Below are 6,806 nucleotides of genomic sequence, written 5' to 3' on the forward strand. Positions count from 1 at the left end.
ACAGCGCGAGCTGGTGCAGGAGGGTGACGACAGCGAAGAGTGATGTCATCAAAGTCCAGGTCGGTGATTGGAGCGTGGGCAGGTACAGCAAGAGCAGTGAGAGACTGTGGAGGGATGTGATCGGGGCCCAGGGGCGGCGTGAGTTCAGGGCCAGGGGCCCAGGGGCGGCGTGAGTTCAGGGCCAGGGGCCCAGGGGCAGCACGGGCCAGCCCACACTGCGATATGTGGGGGCACTGGGTCCGTGCAGCAGAGCTGGTCTCCAGTCATCTTGGATAACCCTTGCCACTGGACCTAGACCTCGCTCTGTCAAGCCCGTGTGATGGCTGGGGTGCAACGGCCGCCACACGTTAAAAAAATCCACACACAGGCATCTTCCACCCTTCAACATGCAGTTCGGGACCTGGAATATTAGGTCCACCATTGAAACATCTGTGAACTCATCCTTTTTTGGCGAGGAAGCAAGTCATCCTCGCTTCGAGGGACTGCCTTTGATGATGATGAACTGGATTTGCTGCAGTCCGCGGGCAGCAGGTGATGAAAGCGGGCGTGAGAGGGTGAGTGACAGGTGGGCACTGCTTCTGATGCTGTCTGACCCACGGTGGGAGTGGCCGGGCATTTTAAAGCCCTTTCATTGCACCAATGCAGGGTAAATGAAACTATGTTTCAGGAACCTTCATGTACACAAACATGAGCACTCTGCACTGTAGACCTCGTGGTGCAACGGTAGTGTGTCTGACTCCAGATCAGAAGGCTGCGTGTTTATATCACGTCGGGGTCACTGTACTTTTCCATATTGTTCTTCCGGAATTGAGATTTCCTTTGCTGTATCATAATTTACTTTGCCACCCATCTTTGTATCATCAGCAAACTTGGCTCCATTACACTGGGTCCCTGTATCCCTGGGATAGGGGAGGGAAGACACACCGGAGAAGTGTGAGCATGTGGACCAGAGAAGTTGCAGCTGCTGGAGCTGTGCGTTTTATCGGGGAGAACGGGGGGAGAGCCCGCCGAGCGACCGGAGAAGCTGAGAAGCTGCTGTGCTTTTCATCGGGTTTGACACTGTTTACAAATGGCAGAGTGCCAAGTTTTCTCTCCCTACTGCCCATGCGCGAAGGTGCCGGCAGTATTTCCGGTGCAGGCATTTGGCTCCGCCCCCCACTTCACCATCGACACCACGCCAGGACTCCGGGGACTGTACACAGCGGCCAGGAGGGGGCGAGTTTTTCCCCGCGCCATTTCCAGCGCGCAAAGTCGGTGCGCTTGAGGTCAGTGCGCCGACAAAACTGCTTGGGGAAAATCTAGCCCTTGAAGAGTAAGGAGTACACTGAAGGAAATACAAATATGTTTGCCGAGCAACTGTCAAATTTTAATAACTTTTTTTACAACCATCGAATCAGCAAAAAAACAGGGCACTCACCCCATAGTACCTAATATATAGCCCACAGTACAAGAGTAAGGAAGTCTTGCTACAATTGTACAGAGCCCTGGTGAGACCACACCTGGAGTACTGCGCACAGTTTTGGTTTCCTCATTTAAGGAAGGAAATATTTGCCTGGGAGGTGGTACAACAGAGATTCACCAGATTGATTCCTGGGATGAGAGGACTGTCTTAAGTTGAGAGATTGTGTAGAATGGGCCGATACTCTCTGGAGTTTAGAAGAATGAGAGGTGATCTCATTGAAACGCACAATATTCGAAAGGGGATTGACAGGGTAGATGCTGAGAGGTTGTTTCCCCCGGGCTGGAGTGTTTCGAACCAGGGGCCACAGTCTCAGGTTAAGGGGTCGGCCATTTAAGACAGAGATGAGGAGGAATTTCTTCACGCAGAGGGTTATGATTCTGTGTAATTCTCGGCCCCACAGGCCTGTGGATGCTGAGTCTCTGAATATATTCAAGGCTGCGTTGGATAGATTTTTGGAGTCTCGGGGAATCAATGGATCGGGAGATCGAGCGGAAAGTGGAGTTGAGATCAACGATCAGTCATGATCTTATTGAATGGTGGAGCAGGCTTGAGGGGCCGTATGGCCTACTACTGCTCTGATTTCTTATGTTGTTACCTGTGCTGGCTCTGTGAAAGAAATTTCCAATTAGACCCATTCCCCAGCACCCTGCAAATGTTTCTTTTTTAACTATATTTCCCTTTGGAAAGTTAATATTAAATCTGCCTCCAAAACCCTGTCTGGCAGAAAAATATTCACATTAATTTTATACAGTCCCATTTTAAACAGGCTTTGTCAGTCATGAATTATTATCCCTTCCCATTTTACACGCAGCATTTTAGGACATTGCTTTAAAATGCTTGGTGCCTGTGACACCAGCCATTGTTAGATTTAGTCACACACCATCCGACTTCGAAATATATCGGTCGTTCCTTCATCGTCACTGGGTTAAAAGCCTAGAACTCCCTCCTTAACAGCTCTGTGGGAGCATCTTCACCACATGGACTACAGCGGTTCAAGATGGTGCTCACCACTATTGTGTTCCTCACACAGATGAGGCTGCACACAGGGAGATTAAAGTAACAGTGACCTCAGTCTTTAATAAGACATTCCAGTGTGAGGAACAGGCCTCAGGGGCCGGCTTATATATCGTGCTCCCAAGGGATGTTGGGATCCCTTGGGACTTCAGGGGATGAGCTCCCTGGTGGCGGAACATGGGAGTGCATGCTTTACAGATACACACCATCACTCCCCGCAAAGTCAAAGTGAAAACTATTTACAAGGGGAGGCGGTCGGGAGCCTTTCTTTCCCTGGTGGACCGCCTCGGTACAAATGTCTGTTCTGGTGTGTTGGCTGTGCCCTCGCTGGGCTGGCGCGTTGTTAGCCATGCAGGGCTGCTGGGTGAGCCTGGCCTTGCTGGGCTGTTGGGCGTGATGGGTTCGATTTCCTGGTCCGGCGTGATGTCGTTGATCCTTTGGGTGTGTGTTGTGGGCTCGAAAAAGATGCTGTCTGCTGTGGGTTGTTCAGGGCAGTCTGTGAACCGCAGCCTCGTTTGGTCCAGCTGCTTTCTGCAAATTTGTCCATTGTCCATTGTCCAGTTTGACGACAAACACCCTATTCCCTATTCCCTTCTTTCGCTCTCATCGTGCCTGCGATCCACTTGGGACCATGTCCATAGTTTAGCAAATACAGGGTCATTCAGATGGTTTGTACTGCCCACTCTGCCTGCGCATTGGAGGCTGGTTTAAACGGGGCCGAGGTGATATGTTTGATCCCGATGCGGGTCATGAATTATTTAAATTGACACGGGTGAAACATGGACCGTTGTCAATGACCAGTAGGTCAGGCAGTCCGTGGGTGGCAAACATGGCCCTCAGGCTTTCAATGGTGGCGGTGGTGGTGCTTCCCAACATTGTTTCACATTTAAGCCATTTTGAAAAAGCATCCACCACCACCAGAAACATTTTACCGTGAAACGGGCCCGCATAGTCCACATGGATTCTCGACCATGGTCTCGAGGGCCAGGACCACAAACTTAGTGGTGCCTCTCTGTGCGCGTTGTTCAACTGAGCACATATGCTGCATTGCCATACACAGGACTCTAAGTCAGAGTCGATACCGGGCCACCACACGTGGGATCTGACTATCGCTTTGATCATTACTATACCCGGGTGTGTGCTGTGGAGATCCAAGATGAATGTCTCCCTGCCATTTTTTGGTAGCACTCCGCGGTTACCCAACAACAGGCAATCTGCCTGAATGGACAGCTCGTCCTTTCGCCGCTGGAACGGCTTGATTAGCTCTTGCATTTCAACGGGGATGCTAGCCCAGCTCCCATGCGGTACACAGTTTTTTATTAGGGACAGCAGAGAATCTTGGCTTTCCAAGTCCTAATCTGGCGGGCTGTGACAGGTGATTTATAATTTCCAAACACTTCCATGACCATCAACACGTCTGCGGGCTACGCCACCATCAACAATTTTGCAGGCTGCACCATTTCCACCCCTGTGATGGGCAATAGTAGCCGACTGACAGCATTCGCACAGTTCTTGGTGCCTGGCCTGTGGCGGATGGTATAGTTATAGGCTGATAGCGCGCGTGCCCACCTTTGTATGCGGACTGAGGCATTAGTATTTAACCCCTTGTTTTCAGTGTACAGGGATGTGAGGGGCTTCTGATCGGTTTCCAGCTCAAATTTGAGGCCAAACAGATACGGATGCATTTTCTTTTCCACCAACACACACACTAATGCCTCTTTCTCAATCATTCTGTAGGCCCTCTCGGCCTTCGACAAGCTCCTGGAATAATAGGCGACAGGTTGCAACTTTCCCGCAACGTTAGCTTGTTGTAATACACACCCGAATCCGTACAACGACGCGTCACTTGCTAGCACAAGTCTTTTACACCGGTTATACAATACAAGCAGCTTGTTGGAGCATAAAATGTTTCTGGCTTTCTCAAAAGCAATTACTTGTCTTTCTCCCCATACCCAGTTTTCACCTTTCCGCAATAACACATGTAGGAGCTCTAAAAGTGTGCTTATCCCTGGTAGGAAGTGACCAAAATAGTTGAGGAGGCCCAGAAACGGCCGCAGCTCCATGACGTTCTGTGGCCTGGACCCGTTCCTGATAGCCTCTGCTTTCTCCCCAAATACTCCACTTCTGTTGCCATGAAGACACATTTCAACCTCTTCAGCCACAGCCCTTTGCGATCCAGTCGCTGGAGGACCTCCTCCAGGTTTTGTAGGTGCTCAGCGGTGTCCCGACCCATGACCAATATGTCGTCCTGAAAGACCACTGTGCGTGGTATGGACTTGAGTAGGCTCTCCATGTTTCTCTGGAAGATCGCTGCAGCCGACCGAATTCCAAATGGGCATCTGTTGTAGATGAACAGTACCTTGTGCATGTTGATGCAGGTGAGGCCCTTCGAAGACTCCTCCAGCTCCTGTTTCATGTAAACCGAAGTCAGGTCGAGCTTGGTGAATGTCTTGCCTCCTGCCAGCGTCGCAATTAGGTCATCTGCCTTAGGTAGCGGGTATTGGTCCTGCAGCGAGAAACGATTAATAGTTACTTTATAATCGCTGCAAATCCTGACTGTGCCATCACTTTTGAGTACTGGAACAATCGGGCTGGACCACTCGTTGAATTCCACTGGGGAGATGATGCCCTCGATTTGCAGCCTGTCCAGCTCGATTTCCACTCTCTTCCTCATCATGTGAGGTACTGCTCGCGCCTTGTGGTGAATGGGTCGTGCCTCTGGGACCAAGTGGATCCGCAACTTCTCCCCGGAAAAGTTTCCAAATCCTGGCTCAAAAAGGGAAGGAAACTTTTTTAGAACCTGGATACATGAGGCCTCATCGACATGTGATAGCGCTCGGATGTCATCCCAGTTCCAGCGGATTTTGCCCAGCCAGCTTCTTCCAAGCACTGTGGGATCATCGCCCGGGACAATCCAGAGTGGCAGTACATGCACCATGCCCTCGTAGGTGACCTTGACCATGGCGCTGCCCAGGACAGTGATAAGCTCTTTGGTGTATGTTCTCAGTTTCGTGTGGATGGGTCTCAGGGCTGAACTGAATGCCTTGTTGCATCACAGTCTCTCAAACATCTTTTTACTCATGATCGATTGGCTGGCGCCAGTGTCCAGTTCCATGGCTACGGCTAAGCCATTCAATTTTACGTGCAGCATAATAGGTGGACATTTCGTCGGAAATGTGTGCACCCCGTGTACTTCAGCATCTGCCTCCTCTCTCGAAGGCTCTAAATTGCTTTGATCCACCATGGACGGATCTTCCTCCGCCACGTGGTGGTTAGCAGGTTTTGCAGAGCTTGATAACTGCTAAACTACGGAAACTGCTGCCTCCTGCAGTGCCCAGAGAGAAGTGTTCAGCGACAAGCTGAAATGCTGAATCCCTTTTTCTGAAAAAATTCCTTTCACAAACATTTCTCTGACCGCAAAGGCACAAAACAAAATTGTTCCTTTCAAATGTGCCAATTATTTTCGTTAAACTTTTATTTTGCTTTCATGGGATAACATAATTTTCTTTTGCACCATGAAAGAAATACTAACTGACGGAAAGTCACTCCATCAATAATTTGTTCTGTGCTCTGCATGTTTGTACTGTCGCCAAGTTTGCTGATGATACAAAGATAGGTGGGAAAGCAAGTTGTGAGGAGGACGCAAACAATCTGCAAAGCGATATTGATAGGCTCAGTGGGTGGGCAGAAATTTGTCAGATGGAGTATAATGTGGGAAATATGAGGTTATCCACTGTGGTAGCAATAATAAAAAAACAAATAATTATTTAAATGGGGAGAGATTAAGAAATGCTGCGGTGCAGAGGGACCTGGGGGTCCTTGAACATGAAACACAAAAGGTTAGTGTGCAGAAACATCCTCTCTGCATCCACCTTGTCAAGCCCCCTCATAATCTTACACGTTTCCATAAGATCACCTCTCAATCTTCTGAATTCCAATGAGTAGAGGCACAACCTACTCAACCTTTTCTCATAAGTTAGCCCCCTCATCTCTGGAATCAACCTAGTGAACCTTCTCTGAACTGCCTCCAAAGCATCTATATCATTTCTTCAATATGGAAACCAAAACTGCATGCAGTGTTCCAGGTCTGGCCTCACCAATACCCTGTATAACTGCAGCAAGACTTCTTTGTTTTATACTCCATCCCCTTTGCATTAAAGGCCAAGATTCCATTGACCTTCCTGTTCACTTGCTGTACCTGCATACTAACCTTTTGTGTTTCATGCACAAGTATGCGCAGCTCCCGCTGTACTGCAGCACTGTGCAATTTTTCTCCAATTAAATAATAACTTGTTTTTTAATTTTTTCTGCCAAAGTGCATAACCTTGCA

The sequence above is a fragment of the Pristiophorus japonicus genome, unplaced genomic scaffold, assembly GCF_044704955.1.
Source record: "Pristiophorus japonicus isolate sPriJap1 unplaced genomic scaffold, sPriJap1.hap1 HAP1_SCAFFOLD_219, whole genome shotgun sequence".
NCBI lineage: Eukaryota > Metazoa > Chordata > Chondrichthyes > Pristiophoridae > Pristiophorus > Pristiophorus japonicus.